Source organism: Prionailurus viverrinus, chromosome C2 (assembly GCF_022837055.1).
Source record: "Prionailurus viverrinus isolate Anna chromosome C2, UM_Priviv_1.0, whole genome shotgun sequence".
NCBI classification, from domain to species: Eukaryota; Metazoa; Chordata; class Mammalia; order Carnivora; family Felidae; genus Prionailurus; species Prionailurus viverrinus.
The window spans coordinates 93,610,818-93,630,131 of record NC_062569.1 but is presented as its reverse complement, the minus strand read 5'-3'; the positions used below and the strand labels follow the sequence as shown (position 1 = coordinate 93,630,131).

The window sequence follows — 19,314 nt, the reverse complement described above, 5'->3', positions numbered from 1 at the left end:
ACTTTTTTTTTGTCAAGATTTTTTGAGCTATTCAGGTTCTGTTATGGGTTGAATTGGGTCCCCCTCACCCCCCCGCCCACCACCAACCCCCAGAAACAGTTACATAGAAGTTCTAAACCTGAGTACCTCAGAATGTGATTTTGGAAAGAAAGGCTTCATAGAAATAATCAAGTTAAAATGAGATTATTCAAGTGTCTCTAATCCAATATTACTGGTGTCCTTTCATTATAAAAAGGGGGCTTTGGGACACAAACACACAACACACAAAGGGAAGACAATGTGAAGACACACACAGGGAGAAGATATCCAGGTAAATGGAGTCATGCATACACAAGCAAAGGAATGCCAAGGACTATTGGCAAACACCAGAAACTAGAAGAGGCAAGGGAGGATTCTTCCCTACAGCTGTCAGAGAGTGCATCACCTGTTCAACACCTTGATTTTGGACTTCTAGCTTCTGGAACTATGAAACAATAAACCTCTTTTGTTTTCAGCCACCTACTTTTGGGTACTTTATGTCAGCCCTAGAAAACTAATACAGGATCCCTTATATTTCCATATGAATTTTAGGATCAGCTTATCAATTTCTGCAAAAAGGCAGTTGAAATTGTGATAGGGATCGTACTGAATCTGGGAATTAGAGGCATATTGCCACCTTAACAATATTAAGTCTTCCAGTCCATAAACATGGGATGTCTTCCCATTTATTTTGGTCTTCTTAATTTCTTTCAACAATGTTTTACAATTTCCATAGTACAAGTTTTGTCATTCTTTCATTAAATTTATTAAATAATTTATTGTTAATTTTGTTAAGTATTTTATTTCGTTTGATGCTACCATAAATGGAATGGTTTTCCAATAATTTGCTCATTTCTACTGTATAAAAATACAACTGATTTTTTACATTGATTCTCTATCTTGCTGAGCTCGTTTATCAGCTATAACAGTGAATTAATAGTGGGTTTCTTGGGAATACGTGGGTGGCTCAGCGGGTTAAGCATCTGACTTTGGCCTACGTCATGATCTCGCCATTCCCGTTTCCGAGTTCAAGCCCCGCATCAGGCTGTGTGCTGACAGTTCAGAGCCTGGAGCCTGTTTCAGATTCTGTGTCTCCCTCTCTCTGTGTCCCTCCCTCCCTCCCAAACATAAACATTAAAAAAGTTTTTTTTAAATAGTGGATTTCTTGAACTTTCTATACACGTCTGCAACAGAGATACTTTTAACTTCTTTCTTACCCATCTGGATGCCTTTTCTTTTTCTTGCCAAAGGCCCTGTCAAGAACCTCAATGTTGTTTATCTTGCTTCTGATCTTAAGGGAAAGTAGTCAGTCTTTCATCATTAAGTGTGATGTACACTCATGGTTTTTTCATAGATGCTCTTTATCAGGTAGAGAAAGTTCCCTCCTATTCCTCATTTGTTGAATATCTTTATCATAAATGGAATGTACTTTTAAAAAATACTTATTTATTTTTGAGAGAGAGACAGAGTGCAGGCGGTGGAGGGGCAGAGAGAGGGAGACACAGAACCCAAAGCAGGCTCCAGGCTCTGAGCTGTCAGCACAGAACCCAATGCGGGGCTCAAACCCACAAATCACGAGATCATGACCCAAGCCGAATTCAGATGCTCAACTGACTGAGCCACCGAGGTGCCCCTTAAATGGAATGTACTTTAAAAAGTCTCTGTACTTTATATAGTATGTAGCCTGCTGGTGCTCTATGGTGGATTCAATGACTAAAACCAGTATCAGGTACAATTTGCCGCCCCCCCCCCAAAAAAAAGTCTTGGTTGTTTTTTTTTTTTTTATATATATAGCAGGAAAATATAAATTATTAGTTTATTCTGGCAATTCAGAAGATATCCTCATTAAGAATATGTTGTCAAATTAATTCTGGTCACTAGCTTCTGTTGTTTTATTTTGTTTTGTTTTGAACATCCTCAGGATATCACCAATTTAAATATCAAAGAGAAGGGCTACCATGACTCATATAGGTGCCAAATGACTGAGAATAAAGAGTTAATTTAAAAAACAAATCTATGCCACATAGCAGTTTTTAAAAAAAAGAACTGTTTACACAGAGATCAAAATAATAGCATGCATCAATAAGCATTTTAGAATCATTGTTAAGACACATTTACAAATTCTGTACCACAGAAATAAATTTAACCTAAAACTCAAATTTGCTTTGAAAAACTCAAACTTTATGATAACTCAGCAGGACAGCAATTCTTATCAGTGCATTAAACAATTATCACCCCAATACCTTATATACTAAATACACAGAAATGCTGAATATATAAGTGTGGAAATACCCATAATTCAATTCATAAGCAATTACTTGAAGCAAATAAGGAACTGCTTAGCTTTTATTCAAGGTGTTGCCCTAAAGGACCCTTGTTTATCCCTTTGTCTTACCCAGCCTGAACTTTAAAAACAGACAGGCATTTCTTAATTATACTGCTAACGGTTCCTCATCTACTCTTAAGGGGGAAAAAAAAATCAAGTAGTAAGATACTAAAAAAGAACACTTTTAAAGAAATAGCTTATCCACAGCAATTAAGAAACACATGCTTCTCTGCCCAGAAATTCTGTGACAGATTCTGAAGAACTGAAGACACATTACCTTAAAGAACTAAAACACAATCTAAAGTAAGAAATGATTCTAAATATATAACGAAGCAGATAGTGTATAATACATCATATGCAAAGCAATTAAATACATTTTATAAAGTGCTACAACTCTTCTTTCACCATCTTCTTATACCTATAACCTTTAGTCTTAAGCGATTTGATGGTATTTATTGATTTTTAGAAAAAACAGAGCATATAAGAATGAAGCACCGTTTTTGTTTTTACAGTTTATACTTAAAAAAAATTTTTTTTAATGTTTTTATTTATTTTTGAGACAGAGAGAGACAGAGCATGAGCAGGGGAGGGGCAGAGAGATAGAAGGAGACACAGAATCTGAAGATGGCTCCAGGCTCTGAGCTGTCAGCACAGAGCCCGACACGGGGCTCGAACTCACGAACTGTGAGATCATGACCTGAGCGGAAGTCGGACGCTTAACCCGACTGAGCCACTCAGGTGCCCCATACATTTTATACTCTTTAAATGATGGTTATTCAAGGTCATTCATTAAGCTCCCTTATGTAAATCTGCTTCTGCCAGAAAGTCATCAATAATGATAGAAAAGGTCCAAGTATATTGTTTATTCCTGTTTATATTATTATTCCCTTACAACACACCACAAGGAACAACAGAGATTAGTGAATTAAAAGTATCCAAAATATTTGAGGCTCTTTGTTATTATTATTAATTTTCCATAACTATAATATAGGCAAAGCACTATACTAAATGCTTTATGCTTTATAGTACACAGAATTTATTTAGTATAAAAACACTTTTTATAGATGAGGAGGTTGGGGCAGTTAAATAATTTGTCCAAGGTCACAACTAGTAAATGGCATATTCAGAATCTGAATAAAAGAAATGACTTGTTCCAGAGCCCAAGCTCTTACTTAATATGCTAGCTACTAACTTCTCAGTATTTTTAAGCTTTGTAAGTCAAAATAATGATGATAATCTCAGGTTTCTTATTTTAATAATAAGAACTCAATTTTGTGTATGCACATTTGAGCATACTCCATTGAAAAAGGACATCAAACAGCATGGCAATCTTCTCTAAAAATTGTGTTACATCAACTGGACATCTACATGCAAAAAAAAAAAACAGAGAGAGAGAGAGGGAGGGAGAGAGAATAGAAACTGAGCTTATACCTTCCACAAAAATTAACTCAAAATGGATCATAGACATAAAGTAAAATGCAAAACTATAGAGCTTCTAAAAGATAACAGGAGAAAATCTAGGTGACCTTGGGTTTGGTGATGACTGTTTAGGTACAACACCAAAATCACGACTCACGAAAGAAAAACTGATAAGCTGAACTTCATCAAAAATAAAAACTTATGCTTTGCAAAAGATACTATTAAGAATGGAAAGACAAGCCACAAACTGGGGAAAGATATTTGTCAAACACATAACTAATAAAGGACTTGTGTCCCAAATACACAAAGAACTCTTAAAATTCAACAATAACATGATTAAAAATAGGCAAAAGTCATGAACAGACACTTGACACCAAAGAAGATAAACAGATGGTAAATAAGCATATGAAAAGATATTCAACATCTCACTAGGGAATTGCAAATTAAAACAATGAAATATTACTGCAAACCTATTAGGACAACTAAAATCCAAAACATTGGCACCACCAAAGGATGCAGAACAAGAGGAGCGCTCACAAACTGCTGATAGGAATGCAAAATTGTACAGCCACTTTGAAAGACAGTTTGGCAGTTTCCTACAAAACCAAACATACTCTTAACCATACAATCCAACAATTGCACTCATGGATATTTATGCATGTGAATTGAAAACCTGTCCACTCAAAAACCTGCACAAAAATGTTTATAGTAGCTTTATTCAGATTTGCCAAAACATGGAAGGACTCAAGATATCCTTCAATAAGTGTAAGAAAAACAAATCTTGGTATAGTTATACAGTGGAATATTATTCAGCAATAAAAAGAAATGAGCTATCAAGGCACAAAAACACATGGAGGAACCTTAAATGCCTATTGCTAAGTCAAAGAAGCTGCATACTGTATGATGTAACTACATGACATTTTAGAAAAGATAAAACTATAGAGATATTTAAAAGACTAGTGGTTGCCAGGGATGGGGGAATACAAATAATAGGGGAAGCACAGAGGATTTTTTGGGCAGTGAAACTATTCTGTATGCTATTGCAATAGTGGATACATAACATTATGCGTTTGTCAAAAGCCACAGAACTATCCAACAAAAAGAGTGGGCCTAATGGCAGTTACGAATAATAAACTATGGACTTTAGTTAATAACAATCTATCAATACTGGTTCATCAATTTTAACAAATACTACCACACAATACACGATGTTAATACTAAGGAAAACTGGGTAGGGGGAGAGAGTATAGGAGAATTCTCTGTAGTTTCTGTTCAGTTTTTTCTGTAAACCTGAAATTGCTCTAAGAAATAAAATCTAGTAGTTACAAAGAAGGGAAAGGGGAGAGGGGAAGGAGAGACAGAGAGGGGAGAAGAGGAAAGGAGGCATTATACAGCACAATGGTCCTAAACCACTACACTATGTATCACTTGGAAAAATAATTCATTATTAAAAACCTAAGGGGATAGCATGGTTCGAGTTTTAATTTTACTCTGTTTTTATTATCTCATTACACATGTCTGGCCCACATCCCAAATCTAATAAAAACAAAAACCTTTGGGAGTAGGACCCTACTCATGTAGGATTCCAAAAATTCCCAAATGATTCTACTGTCAACAAGATGCAAAAGAGTCTTTTAACTTCTGAGTTAAACAGACTGGTTTGACTGCTGCTTTGTACTAAGCTTGACCACAACGTAACTTCTTTGTACCCCAGTTTCCTCAAATGTAAAACAAGAGGGTAACTTGACAGACAAGAGCATGAACCAGAATATTAAGGTCACTTTCAGCTCAAAATTACTTTCTGCTCTACATAAGTGTAACTAGAAATGATTTCTAAACTACATACTCCTGGGGCGCCTGGATGGCGCAGTCGGTTGGGCGTCCGACTTCAGCCAGGTCACGATCTCGCACTCCGTGAGTTCGAGCCCCGCGTCAGGCTCTGGGCTGATGGCTCGGAGCCTGGAGCCTGTTTCCGATTCTGTGTCTCCCTCTCTCTCTGCCCCTCCCCCGTTCATGCTCTGTCTCTCTCTGTCCCCAAAATAAATTAAAAAACGTTGAAAAAAAAAAAAAATTAAAAAAAAAAAAAATAGTACCATAAAATGTCTTAAAGAACCCAGGAAAATAGAGACGCAATAATGATTATGTACCCATCTCCCAGCTTTGATAAATTATACCGTATGCCCTACTGATCCAACAGTCTTAAAAAAAAAAAAAAAATTTAAACTACATACTCCTTTAATTATCTTAAATCTAATCAAAACACAGAATTTTCATTGTTTTAACTAAGGTGCTACAAAAGACCTTTAAACTACAATTAAACTGTCTTACCTGATCAAATAAACCAATGCTTTTTCCATCACAATTCTCTCCTCAGAAGAACAGCATTTAGTCCTTTGCAGCTCTTTGAGGTATTCAAAAAGATTATCAAGAGTGTGAGTTAAGAATCTCAGATAACTGTAAGAAATTAGATACTCTCAAGAGGGCAATCCAATCGATCTCACTGGTAGCAAATTTCCATATTTCCATATTTCACTATATGTATATGAGCAAAGACTAGTAGCACACCTAATGTCAGCATGGCTCAATTTCCCTCTTAAAATTGGTCTGAGTATCATACTGAATGTCAAAAGTCTCTTCCTAGAAAACTAAAATTTATTATCTATCCTCAGCATGAACCAGCACCTGTATACCACATAACATGGTATGTAGTGGACAATTCTGTATTTTTCATCAATTTGTAGCAATCTAATAGTAGTCGAACACTTACTGTATGTCAGGTACTATGCTGGGCAAAGAGTGAACAAAACCAAGTCCCTGTCTTCATAAACTTTATGCTCTAGTAGGAAAGACAAACTAATACATGCCAAGTGGCAATAAATGCAATTTAAAAAAATGAAACAGGGGGGCCTGGGTGGTTCAGTTGGTTGAGCGTCCGACTTCGGCTCAGGTCATGATCTCACAGTGTGTTGAGTTCGAGCCCCGTGTCAGGCTCTGTGCTGACAGCTCAGAGTCTGGAGCCTGCTTCAGATTCTGTGTCTCCCTCTCTCTCTGCCCCTCCCCTGTTTGTGCTCCCTCGCTCTCTCACTCTCTCTCTCTCTCTCTCAAAAATAAACATTAAAAAATTAAAAATAAAATAAAATAAAACAAGGTAAGTAAGGGGTGGGGTATTTATTGACTGAGAGGGGCCATAAGACAGCCTTCTGAACAATGATGAAACTGTTTTATACTTCATTTGATACGAGGGGTACTGTATTCATTGAGTTGCACACTTAGGCTTTATGCCATCTGCTGTATGTAAGTTATACCTCCAAGTGTTCTTTTAAGTTTGCTAAAAGAAACATCTAAAAGACCAACCCCACCCAGCTCCAGTGATGATTTCCTTGATTACCACAATATAATTCCAAGCCAAGGGACTATATATCCTCACAGCTAAACAAAATTATATCTTCTAGAACCACATACATGATTTTATGTTTCACTATATGTATTTAACTTTCCAATTATAATGTGCTGCTTCTACTGCTTAGTTCTTTGCATAAGCCAGATCATTTAGGAAGATCATTTAGTACGTATATACTGTATTCATATAAGTTAAGGCAAAAGAAAACCACACTCTTGCCTTTAAAAGATAAAAATGGAATAGAGCTAAAAAGAAGTCCACAACTAATGATAAATATAAAGTGGTGTTTATGTGTCTTAAAAAAAAAAAAATCGATCTTTAACCATTTGGTACTTCCTCCTTTCCCCACTGACCCAAAATCCTAGTCAGAGTTTCTGTTTTAGAGAGAAATGCAATGAATGCAAGAACCGAGCACTTAAATCATTCCATGATCCGTAAAGAGAAAATCCAGCACAGTGACCAAGAACGTGTAGTGTGGAGCCAGACAGCTTGGATTAAATCCTGGTTCCACCACTTATTACCTATATTATCTTAGCCAAGTTTATTTATTTCACTTCCCTATGCCTCAGGCTGCTCATCCATAAAATAAGGATAATGGAGCCCCTGGGTGGCTCAGTCAGTTCAGTATCTGACTTTGGCGCAGGTCATAATCTAGCGGTTCATGAGTTCGAGCCCCAAGTTGGCATCTGTGCTGACAGCTCAGAGCCTGGAGCCTGCTTCAGATTCTGTGTCTCCCTCTCTCTGCCCCTCCCCAACTTGCTCTCTGTCTCTCTCTCTCTTAAAAATAAACATTTAAAAATATATTTTAAAAATAGGGATAATATCTATCTCATAGATTATAAACGAGTTAATTTATATATTGTGGTTAAAACAGCAGCTGTCACACAGAAAAACACTAGACAAGTGATTACTACTACTACTTCTACTTCTACTACTTCTACTTCTGCTGCTGCGGCTAGGAATCCTACCAGGACTGGCACTTATGCACACCAAATAGGCAAACTAATCCAGTAAAGAAAAAATACAGCTAACTAACAGCTAATGGCAAGAGTAACAATCTATTCCTGTTCCCATTTACACCCAGACTAAATCAGTACTTTTAGAATAACTCTGTCCTCTCAACTTCTTAGCACATTCTACCTAAATCATTCCTTATAGATGTATTATATAGAAAAGATCAGATGATGCCTAATGGATGGCACAAAGTATTCAATTAAAATCAAATTCCCAAGTACAGAGGGAAAAAATGCCTATATGTGACAAGGGGGAAAGTTGGTAATTAAGTCAATCAAGTTCTTTTCAACAGGGTTAGCTAGATAGTTTCACTTTGATGAATGCCCACTCTCCCCAAAAGGAATCTTTGTACCTCTTCACTCTAAGTAATAATTCAAAATCAATTTTAACAACTATAGATACCTACTATGGGCCGAAAATTTCCTCAGATATAATCAAAGGATGTAAAAGTAGAGTGAGACCTAATTCCTACCTTGACAGACTAGTTAGGAAGAGTCTAACAAACACAAAAGCAATCAATCCATTCAGCCAACAAACACTTCTTGAAGAGTATTAAGTGCCTGGTTCCAGGCCTGTTCCAAGGCTGGTTTTAAAGTCTACTAGGGAATACTCTTAAATGGGTAAAACAGCCCAACAGTTATGTTAAGTACAGCAAAAGTTGTAGAAGGTATGAAGGAAGCAAAGAAGAGAATAATCAGAAACGTCAAAGACTTCAAATAGGGAGGGGCTTTATGCTATGATAAGAAAGGGTCTTAAATTTTATTCTGTGAGGAATGAGTAGCAAAAGATTTGTGCAAGAGGATGTATGTCAAACTTCTGATATTCAACTGGGGTGGGAGAGAAGGGTAGACACTATTAGAGACAGAAAATCAGGTATAGCCCAAGGGTAGGCAAAGCTTTTCCATAAAGGGCCAAACAGTAATTTTTAAGTAGACTTCATGCCTAGTGCAAAGCCCAGTGTGGGGCTTGAACTCACAACACTGAGATCAAGATCTGAGCTGAGATCAAGAGTTGGATGTTTAACTGACTGAGCCACCCAGGTGCCCATAGACAGTAAATATTTTAGGCTTTGCAGGCCATGTGGGCTCTGCTGCAAGTACACAACTCTGTCTTTATAGCATAAAAGCAGCCATAAACAAAGAACACCTAAACTAATGAGCATGGCTGTATTCCGAATAAAACTTGATCTACAAAAACTGGCAGCTGGCTATATTTAGCCTGTGGGCTATAGTTTGTGAACCCTTGTCTAAGAAGAGTGATAAGATCCTAAACTAAAGTGAGGGCTACAGACAGGGTGGGCGCCTGGGTGGCTTAGGCGGTTAAGCGTCCGACTTTGGCTCAGGTCATGATCTCCCGGTAGTGAGTTCGAGTTCCACGTCAGGCTCTGTGCTGACGGCTCAGAGCCTGGAGCCTGCTTCGGATTCTGTGTCTCCCTCTCTCTCTGACCCACCCCCCATCCCACCCCCCCACTCACACTCTGTCTCTTTCCCCTTCAAAAATAAACATTAAAAAAATTAAAGCGAGGGCTACAGAAATGGAAAGGAACAGATATTCCTGAGATATTTAAGAGTGGGGTAGACCTGAAGAATGACTAGGGGTAGAGAATTAGGTATAAGGAGGAACAAACTCTGACTCCTAGGAACAAACCCAGGGATCTCTATGGACGATCATGGTCCCATTTACCACGAAAGAAAATGGGAAGAAGAGCAATACTGAGATTTCATTTTGTTTAAGGAAGAAGACAGGATGAGGAGAGAAAATTATTTCAATTTTAACGTGTTCAGTTTAAAGTAGATAGGAAACATCTGGGTAGAAATTCCAGCAGGTCTGGAATTCTGAAGAGAACTGGTCTAAAGGTCTAGGTTCATTACAGAAGTAGTTAAGATCAGGAGGAAAAAAGGTGGGAAGACTAAGAACAAAGGGATGAAGACCAAATATTAACACTGGGGGAGGGTCCTCCCCATCCCCACACCCTGCAGGAAAGAATGAGAAGAAACAACCTGAGAGACACAATAGCAGTTTCAGTGAAGTCAGAATGCTAAGGGTCACTGTAGCCTAATTTAACTCTAGAATACAATCTTTGTGAGGGGGAAGAAATTAGTGGACCTAACGCTGAAGAAGTCTAATAGGATTTAGGATACTCTAGGTAGAAAGAACATAAACAGATACACAAGGTAAAAAACAAACGATTGCCCAGAATAGGTAAATCCACAGTGACAGAAAGCAGCTTGGTGGTTGCCAAGGGCTTGTGGGAGGAGGGAATAGGGAAATGGCTGCTAATGAATACAGATTTTTCTTTTGAGGTAATGAAAATGTTTTGGAACTTGATAAAGGTGTTGCTTTGCACACTGCAAATGTTAAATGCCACTGAATTGTAGACTTTGAAGTGGTTCTGGTTTTTTGTTGTTGTTGTTACAACAATTTCATCTCTACTAAGAAAAAAAATGACAGGGAGAAAACCAGTAAGCAAGCAAAGAACAGAATACTGGGAAATAAAAATTAACAGACTGAGAAGAAAACAAGATTAAAAGGCTTCAAGGAAAGAGGAAGACTTAATCAGATTAAAACAGAAGACCATTTTAGGCATCTCTTCCAGTTTTCTTAACTAGAAGGGGACACAGCTCAACTGTTTAATTAGGGAACCCATATGCATTATGTGGGGAAGCTGTAACTGTAAAAGAAATAAGATAGAAACTGTTGTAGATACAGCACAGCTACACAGTGGAGTGGATAGGTGCTTTATCACTAATAAAAGTTTTTTTAAAAGCATATGATTGGGTAATCGAAAAAAGCACTACAGAAATTTTGTGGGAGATTGACTGCAAAAGTTCTGCCAATTCTGCAGGCCTCCCTATATTTACACCCTTTGCATAACTTTGTAGTCTTCTCCCACCTCTTGAATCTGAACTGGACTCATGACATGCTTTGGCCAATAGAAAACCGTGAAAATGATAGTTTGCCAGTTTTGAGCATGGCCCTCAGGAACTCCTGCATGCTTCCATAACCTCTCTCTTGGAAGTATGTTCTGCTACCATGAAACAAGCCCAAGCCAGTGTGCTGAATACCTAGAGATGCATTGCTCAGTCACCCTGTTACCTCAGCTACCAACCACGACCCTAGCCAAGCTAGTGTTACCCAATCTACCAGCTAAGCCACAAGAAATACAAGCAAACCCATGTAAAATCACTTAAGCCTAGCCCAAATCTGCAGAACTACCCAGTTGATCCAAAGATTCATGAGCAATAAAAAATGGGTGGTTATTTTAAACCAAGTTTTGGAATGGTTTGTTATTCATCAATAGCTAACATACACTAATGATAGTAGTGATGACAGGAAAAGACCGTTAATTTGGCATAAAAGCTAGATTTATGTCATCTAATACTAATTTCTTCAGTGTGGTTTGGGTTTTACAGATATACTCCTATAACTTAAAGAGAAAAGGAAAACCTAACTATTAAATTCTTACAATTACTTGTGATTGGGAATCTGAAAACTGATCTAAGCTACCACCACCTTTTCCCCTAAAACTACAGCAGCTTAAAGCCATTAAAAACATAAATGCAATTTCTGATAACATGATGTGTCTTTGGAAAATAACTACATGATAGCAACTGAGGGGAGGTACTTTTACAGCTAATTAAATTGGAGTTTTTAGAGGGTTTTGTTGTTAAGTGAGGGAATTCTCTAATAAGAGTTTCTAAATTTTTCAAGTGCTACTTTGGTTGACTTTTAATTTTCAGAAGCACTATACCTTAAGAGCAACTTTTTTTTAAGTTTATTTATTTATTTTGAGAGAAAGAGAGAAAGAGCACAAGCAGAAGAAGGGCAGAGAAACAGTGAGAGAGAGAATTCCAAGCAGGCTCCATGCTCTGCACTGAGCCTGAAACAGGGCTCCATCCCACAATCACAAGACATTGAGTCAGAGGCTTAACTGACTGAGCCACACAGATGTCCCAGAAGAGCAACTTTTATTTTATTTTAATGTTTATTTATTTATTCTTTTTGAAAGAGAAGACAGAGCACAAGTGGGGGAGGGGCAGAGAGAGAGAGACACAGAATCTGAAGCAGACTCCAGGTTCTGAGCTGTCAGCGCAGAGCCGGGTACAGGGCTCAAACCCACAAACCAGGAGATCATGACCTGAGCCAAAGTTGGACACTTAACTGACTGAGCCACCCAGGCATCCCAAGAGCAACTTTTATAACAAAAGGCAATCAAATCTTACTTCAACAAGGCAAAAATACTAATAAGCCATATTAATTCAACACCTTCCACAAACAGTACAATCAATCATTTTCTCAACTGGCAGGCATCTAAACATACTTCAACAAATGACAGAGACTTCATCTTTTTTCCCTTCAACAAAAAACTAGCAGTGCTTTGTCAAATCACTGACCTATCACTGCCAATGCCCGCTCTATTGCTGAGAGGATAATTCTGTCAGCAAGACAAGAAATAAAGCATTCATGAGTCATTTAGTAGGACTGCAGACATGGAGAGACTTACAAATAGGAAAACGAAAACTTTAATAGTTTTTAAAATCATTCCTGAATTTAACATGGTCTTTTCACTAAATGAGTTATCAACAAAAGTAAAATCTGTTTTTACAGCACTTAAAACAAGTCAAAATTCCTATGTGAGTTTAGCAGCGTTAAACTTTAAATACCATTAACACACCTGGGCCAATTATCAGAAGGAAACAATTTAGTTTACTATTTTTATTTTTTTTAATTTGTTTTTAATGTTTATTTATTTTTGAGAAAGGGAGAGACGACAGAGTGTGAGCTGGGGAGGGTCAGAGAGAGAGGGAGACACAGAATCCGAAGCAGGCTCCAGGCTCTGAGCTGTCAGCACAGAGCCCGATGCGGGGCTCGAACCCACGAACTGTGAGATCATGACCTGAGCCGAAGTCAGATGCTTAACTGACTGAGCCACCCAGGCACCCCTAGTTTACTATTTTTAAACAAACTAAATGCTTCTCTCCTTTATAAAGGGGGTCTGTGGGTGTTAGAGAAATTTAATGGCTAGGACTACCTTAACAAATGTACTCCTACATTCACAAATCTAGAAAACAGGATTTTCTACCCATTAATGTTTTACTATACCAAAAAGGTACTGACTCTCAACTGGACTCTAAGATGTCTAAAAGAATAGTACAATTTATTTGATAGAAAGAAGAAAAGAATGACTAAATTGATGGTTATCAAATATCCTATGTAATTTCACTCTTGTCTCTCAAGAGTGCAAGTCTCATATAAAAAGGAGAATAAGGGTTTTAAGGGTTTTCTCAGACCATGGCACAAACCTAACTTCCTGTCTTTCAAGTAATGTTCTGGGTTAAATTACAGGTTACCCAGTAGTTTTGTTACTCAGCCTGCAATACTCATGAGCCTCACCAGGTTACATTAATTTCCTGTCCTAAAATATCTAGTCTACAACAACCCCTAACTTCCTACACACACACACACACACACACACACACACACAGATATTCCATACCATAATTCTAGGTGATCTTTCACCCCCCAAATTTTTAAATACTAAATATAAAATAGTTTTTAGTATTCAATAAACAAATTAAGAGCTTACAGGACCACCTCAAGAAATAGAGTGTTTCCAAATGCCTCTAAGAAAAAAAAAAACCCTTCCCTAACAAACCAACCTACCTTAGGAAGTAAATCCTCTTGTTATATGCTACAAATGCTCACTTCCCACCTAGATACATAAAATCTACAGTATGACTCTACTTAATCTGTTCATTTTTCAAACACAGTAACACCACTCTCATCAAGAAGACTACCAGGAACATCAAGCTTAGAAAATCAAAACCCTGGAGACAGAAAATAATTGTTAACAGCAAAGGTTTATTGAATCTAACTATTCTGTCTGAAGCTATGTTCTTCTAGGATTACACCATTTAACCTCCACAATTGCTCTGTGAGGTAAATACTACTATTATCATTTTAAAGATGAAGAAAGCCAAGTTCTGGTGGTAAGTCATTTGTTCAAGTTCATAGTAAGTGTTGGAGTTAGGATTCTAAAGCAACCTAACTATAGAGCTCTAAATTTTGTAAGTGAAACAGCAGTAGAAAACCATATATATCACAGACTAAGCTTTACAGAAGCAACCCCCCCCCCAAATCCTTACAATCTACTGATTAAAATTACTAATTTCATTCAGAGCACAATTCTAACAACTGGTAATATGGATTTCCCAGTTCACAATTACTTAGGTACAGTACATGCTTGTAGGAACAAGTCGTGTTATTGCTAGGATCAACCACACTAATGAGTTGGGGGGGGGGGAGGGCGGGGGAGAGCAGATATGCACAAAGAAAAGATGAAGCTGACTATTAAAAAGCTACAACATGACAAAATAGCCCTAAGGTGTTATATTTTATTTTTTTTATTTTAGCTCTTGTATTTTAAATGAGGCTATCTCTATATCCTTCAGTAGAACAGCAAAGTAACAGATATTCATGGCAACTGAAGCAGCATAAGAAAGTATCAAAGATCACAGGGATACCTTGGTGGCTCAGTCGGTAAACATCTGACCTTGGCTCAGATCATGATCTCTTGGTTTGTGAGTCTGAACCTCACATCAGGCTCTCTGCTGTCAGCACAAAGACTGCTTTGGATCCTCTGTTGCCTCTCACCCCCCATCTTTGCTCACACTCTCTCTCTCTCTCAAAATAAACAAACATTTAAAAAATATTTTTAATAAAAAATAAAAATCATATTTAGCATTATCTAAAATGTACTGTATATTTTAAAACAATTTTTACAGAAAGGGCAAACAATTGAGGCATCTGGGTGGCCCAGTCAGTTGAGGGTTCAACTCTTGATTTCAGCTGAAGTCATAATCTCAGGGTCGTGGAACTGAGCCTTATGTCCAGCTATGCACTGGGCATGGAGCCTGTTTAAGATTCTCTCCCTCTGCCCTGCTCACACAGGCTCTCTTTCTCTCTCTCTAGAATAAATAAAATAGTTTAAAAAACAAAAAGGGCAAACAAAAAGTTTTTCTAGAAAGTTTAAAATGACATTATGTCCTCATCTCTCAGTTCAATCTCTGAGTCTCTTCCTCGCAACATAACATTCTCAAATCCCTATGTCCATTTGCAAGCTTCTCAAAAAAGTAGCCAAAACTCACTGTATTCCGTTTCCTCACTTCTACTCTATTTTTTAAGTTTATTTATTTGTTTTTGAGAGACAGAGAAAGTGAGCGGGGAAGGGTCAGAAAGAGAGGGAGAGAGAGAATCCCAAGCAGGTTCTGCACTGTGCACATAGAGCCCAATGTGGGGCTCAAACTCACAAACCGTGACATCATGACCTGAGCCAAAAAACCAAGAGCCAGACACGTAACCAACTGAGCCGCCTAGGCGCCCAGTCACCTCTATTCTCTTTGCTAACAGCTTCCACACCCAGCTTCCCAGTTAAGCTGTTTTTAAGTCATCAATGCCTCCTTATTCCTAAATCAAATGAACAATTTTCAGGTCTTATTTGAGCTTGTAAGGAGGATTTAGCATTTCAGATCCCCTTCTCCCTTCCTCCTCCTTTAAATTCTGGTCAGTTGCCTTTTATACCACCACTCTTCTATCTTCCCTCTTCTGACAACTTTTTGCTAGATTCATTTTCCTCTAACTCTCCATCAAATGCTGGAGAATCACTGGCCTTCTTCTCTCCTATTAAGAATTCTCAAAAGATGATCTTAATCTCCACTCAATCACATATGCTACACCACGAACTCTAGTCCACACAACTTTCCTGGTAGCTTTATGCCTCCCACACATCTCCACCTGAATATTTCCAGGCCCCTCAAATCCAACATGGCCACAATTGAACTCATCTTGGAAAGCAAAAGAATAGAGCCTTGGAAAATACAGATGTGCTGGGAGATTTATTTTGTTGGGAGTGGGGCATATTCCCTATTTTAGTTTACATCATTATCCACTCAGTGGTAGAGCTGGGAGTCATTCTTGACCAGACAGCCAATAAATCATCAAATACTAAAGGAAGACTGTACAACCTGAATCTTTGCAAATCCACTTCCTTCTCTTCACTCCCCCATCATTTCTCAACATTAGCTTGCTTAGGCTCTTCCATAATATTAATAATTGTTTGTGGCCATAGTAATACTTATTACAGAACATGTATATTTCTTCATTAACCTGCAAATTGGTTTCCCCTGGCAGGGGAAATCATGTCTTGCTCTTTGTATCCAAAGCACCTAGAAACACACACTGAATAGTAAACCTAAGTCTGGTGAGTTAGGAATCCCAAGAAGCTAAACAACACATGAAAAGCCATACAATTCATCAACTGTGGAGTAGGAATTTATGAATTGTTCAATTTGCTAGCATTTTTCGATATTGAAATAACTCCCATTAAAGTATAGTAAGAGACTATAGCACTCTGCCTATTCAATATAACAAAATACTCTTTTGTTTATGCTTCTGTGTACATTTCAAATGTCCTATAATGATCATGTATCCCTTTCATAACTGGTAAGGAAACAATATTTGTTAGAGTAAAACGCCATAATCAACATGAATAAAACATCTTTAAGTTTTTAGGGCAATAGTTTGTGAAACTTAAGTCAGGGTTTGGAGGATTCATCAGCAATCTAATACACCAAAATAGAACATTAAGCAAAGATTGCTAAGACTACTGCTTTCATTGCAGTTAAACTCAGTAACTGAGAAAAAGTGGGTAGGTTTAGAGTTTCATCAGTCAATGATTTATGTAGAAATGGATCTTTCAACAAAAGGATGCTTAACTGGGAAGAGGGGGGATTATAAACTTATACTCAAATTCATTCATTTAAATTCAGTCATAAAAGGGGTGTCTGGGTGACCCAGTCAGTTGAGCATCTGACTCTTGATTTCAGCTGAGGTCATGATCTCATGGTCATGAGGTTGAACCTGTTGGGCTCTGCACTGACAGCCAGAGCCTACTTGGGATTCATTCATATTCTCTCTCTCTCTCTCTCTCTCTCTCTCTCTCTCTCTCTATCAAAATAAATAAATGCTAAAAAATAATTAAAAAAATTAAATTCAGCCATAAAATTCCAAGAGTAACATATAAGTGAACATTTGTATCAGCAGTTCTTAAAGTACAGTTCAGATCTCTGGACCTTTTCAGTGGGCCTATGAAACCAAAACTATGTTCATAACAATAATAATATAACATCTGCTTTTTCACACTCATTCTTTGGAGTATACAAAACAGTTTTCCAGAGGCAATATGTCCCATGATAGATATCCCCAGAGATTAAATGCAGAGACAGATATATGAGAATCCAGCTACATTCAAAGAGCTCTGCAAAAGTAAAAATTTCTCAATTTTTTAATTTGGGAAAATATAATTATTTTTCATTAAAAATGGTATTTATGTTAACATGTAAAAAACTTATTGCTTCTAATAAATTAATATTTTATAAAATTCTCAGTTTTAATTTGTAACGTGGCAAGTATCTACAGGTGTAACCCACACTAAAAGAGCTCTTCAGGGTTCTCAATAGTATTTAAGAGTACAAAGAGGTGCCAAGACCAAAGTCTGAGAACTGCCAATCTGTACCGTTCGTGGAGCAATACCCTAGAGCTAGAAGATCAACACATATGTTAGCATAAACTTTTTAAACTTCTATGCATCCAAAAATAAACATAAGCAAAAAAATAGTAATAAACATAAACATAAATACATAAACATAAGCAAAATTACAAGATAATTCAGGGTGGAAGTACTTGCAACATACAACAATGAGTTCAGAGTATTCATATATAAAGAGCTCTTTCCATCACTAGGAAAAGATAAATAACCTTCAAAATGTAAATGAGGACTTGAAAACTAACGGGAAAACAGATAGATAATACACAAGGGGCCAATATGCATGTAGAAAAATAACCCTCAACCTTATTAGTAATCAAAGCAATGTAAATTAAAATGGATCAAATCAACAATGATGACTTAAAATTATAATATGTAACACAATAAGAACACAGGGGAACAGGTGACCATATGAATTACTGTTAGGAACATAGTTACAATATCTTCGGAAGGCAATCCAGCAACTGGAATCAAAAATCTTAAAAGTGTATGTATTCTTTGACTGCTAGCTTCATTCTAATGGGATGAAAACATGTTTAAAGGTCTGCTACAAAAATATTCATTGAAATATTATTTATAACTGCAAAAGAGAGAATCAGAAACAATGAAATGTCTACCAAGAAGAGGATGACTGATTACAGCATCACATGGTACACATAAGTTATTATCTGAAAATTTTAAATGCTGTGATTTATATCAAAAGATATTTTTGATACAGAGGTTTAAAAAAGGCAGTTGTAATTTTTGATAATTAATTTCAGTAAAAAATAATATATCTATGTGCAAAGAACTAGGATGTGCCTGGAATTTTAGGTATATGACAAGCATTTCATATGCCTTTTACCACATTTAATCATCAAAACTCTAAGATGCTCGATAATATAGGCCTTCTCTAAACCTCACTTCTTTCATATGCAAAACTGAAATAAGTAACTTGCCCCAAAACCATGAAAATCTCAAATAACAAAACCATTAGATGGTAAGAGTTCAGATTTAATTCCAGGTCACACAGACTCTGGAACCCAAACTATATTATTATGTTAAGTACTACCTGTACACCAAAAATTTAACACTGGATCAATAAAACTCTTTTACTATCCCAGCTACCTTTCTTCTTTTCTTTTTTTCTTTTTCATCCCCCTAATCTTATATTTTTTCTATGATGAACATATTTTACTTTTTTAATACAAAAAAGAATATTTTTTATTTTGAAATATGCTGGGCTTTTCCCCAATTTGGGGGGAAAAAAAACCATTTGCGGCACAGCTTTCAAATTTAGTACATCTTGTTATTCAGTATTATCTACGGAGAAAATAAACCCTCATCCCCACACAATTAATACCAACTTCCTTTGGAAGATATCACAAAAAGCTAATGGACTTCAGCATCAACAGACCTAGTTTAAATTTCATTAAGCAACGACCCTTAAGCAAATTACTTAACTTTTCTAAAAACTCCATTTTATTATTTGTTAAATACTGATAATAATTCTTCTCTCTCGGGATTGTCATAAAGACCATGTTAAAAGTAGAA

At 36.9% G+C, this 19,314-nt stretch overlaps 1 protein-coding gene across 3 annotated transcripts in view; it reads right to left on the bottom strand.

Moving 5' to 3' along the window:
* GSK3B (glycogen synthase kinase 3 beta) overlaps positions 1 to 19,314 on the bottom strand; it is a 195,190-nt gene that overhangs the window by 151,720 nt on the left and 24,156 nt on the right. The gene's annotated exons all lie outside the window — the stretch shown is intronic.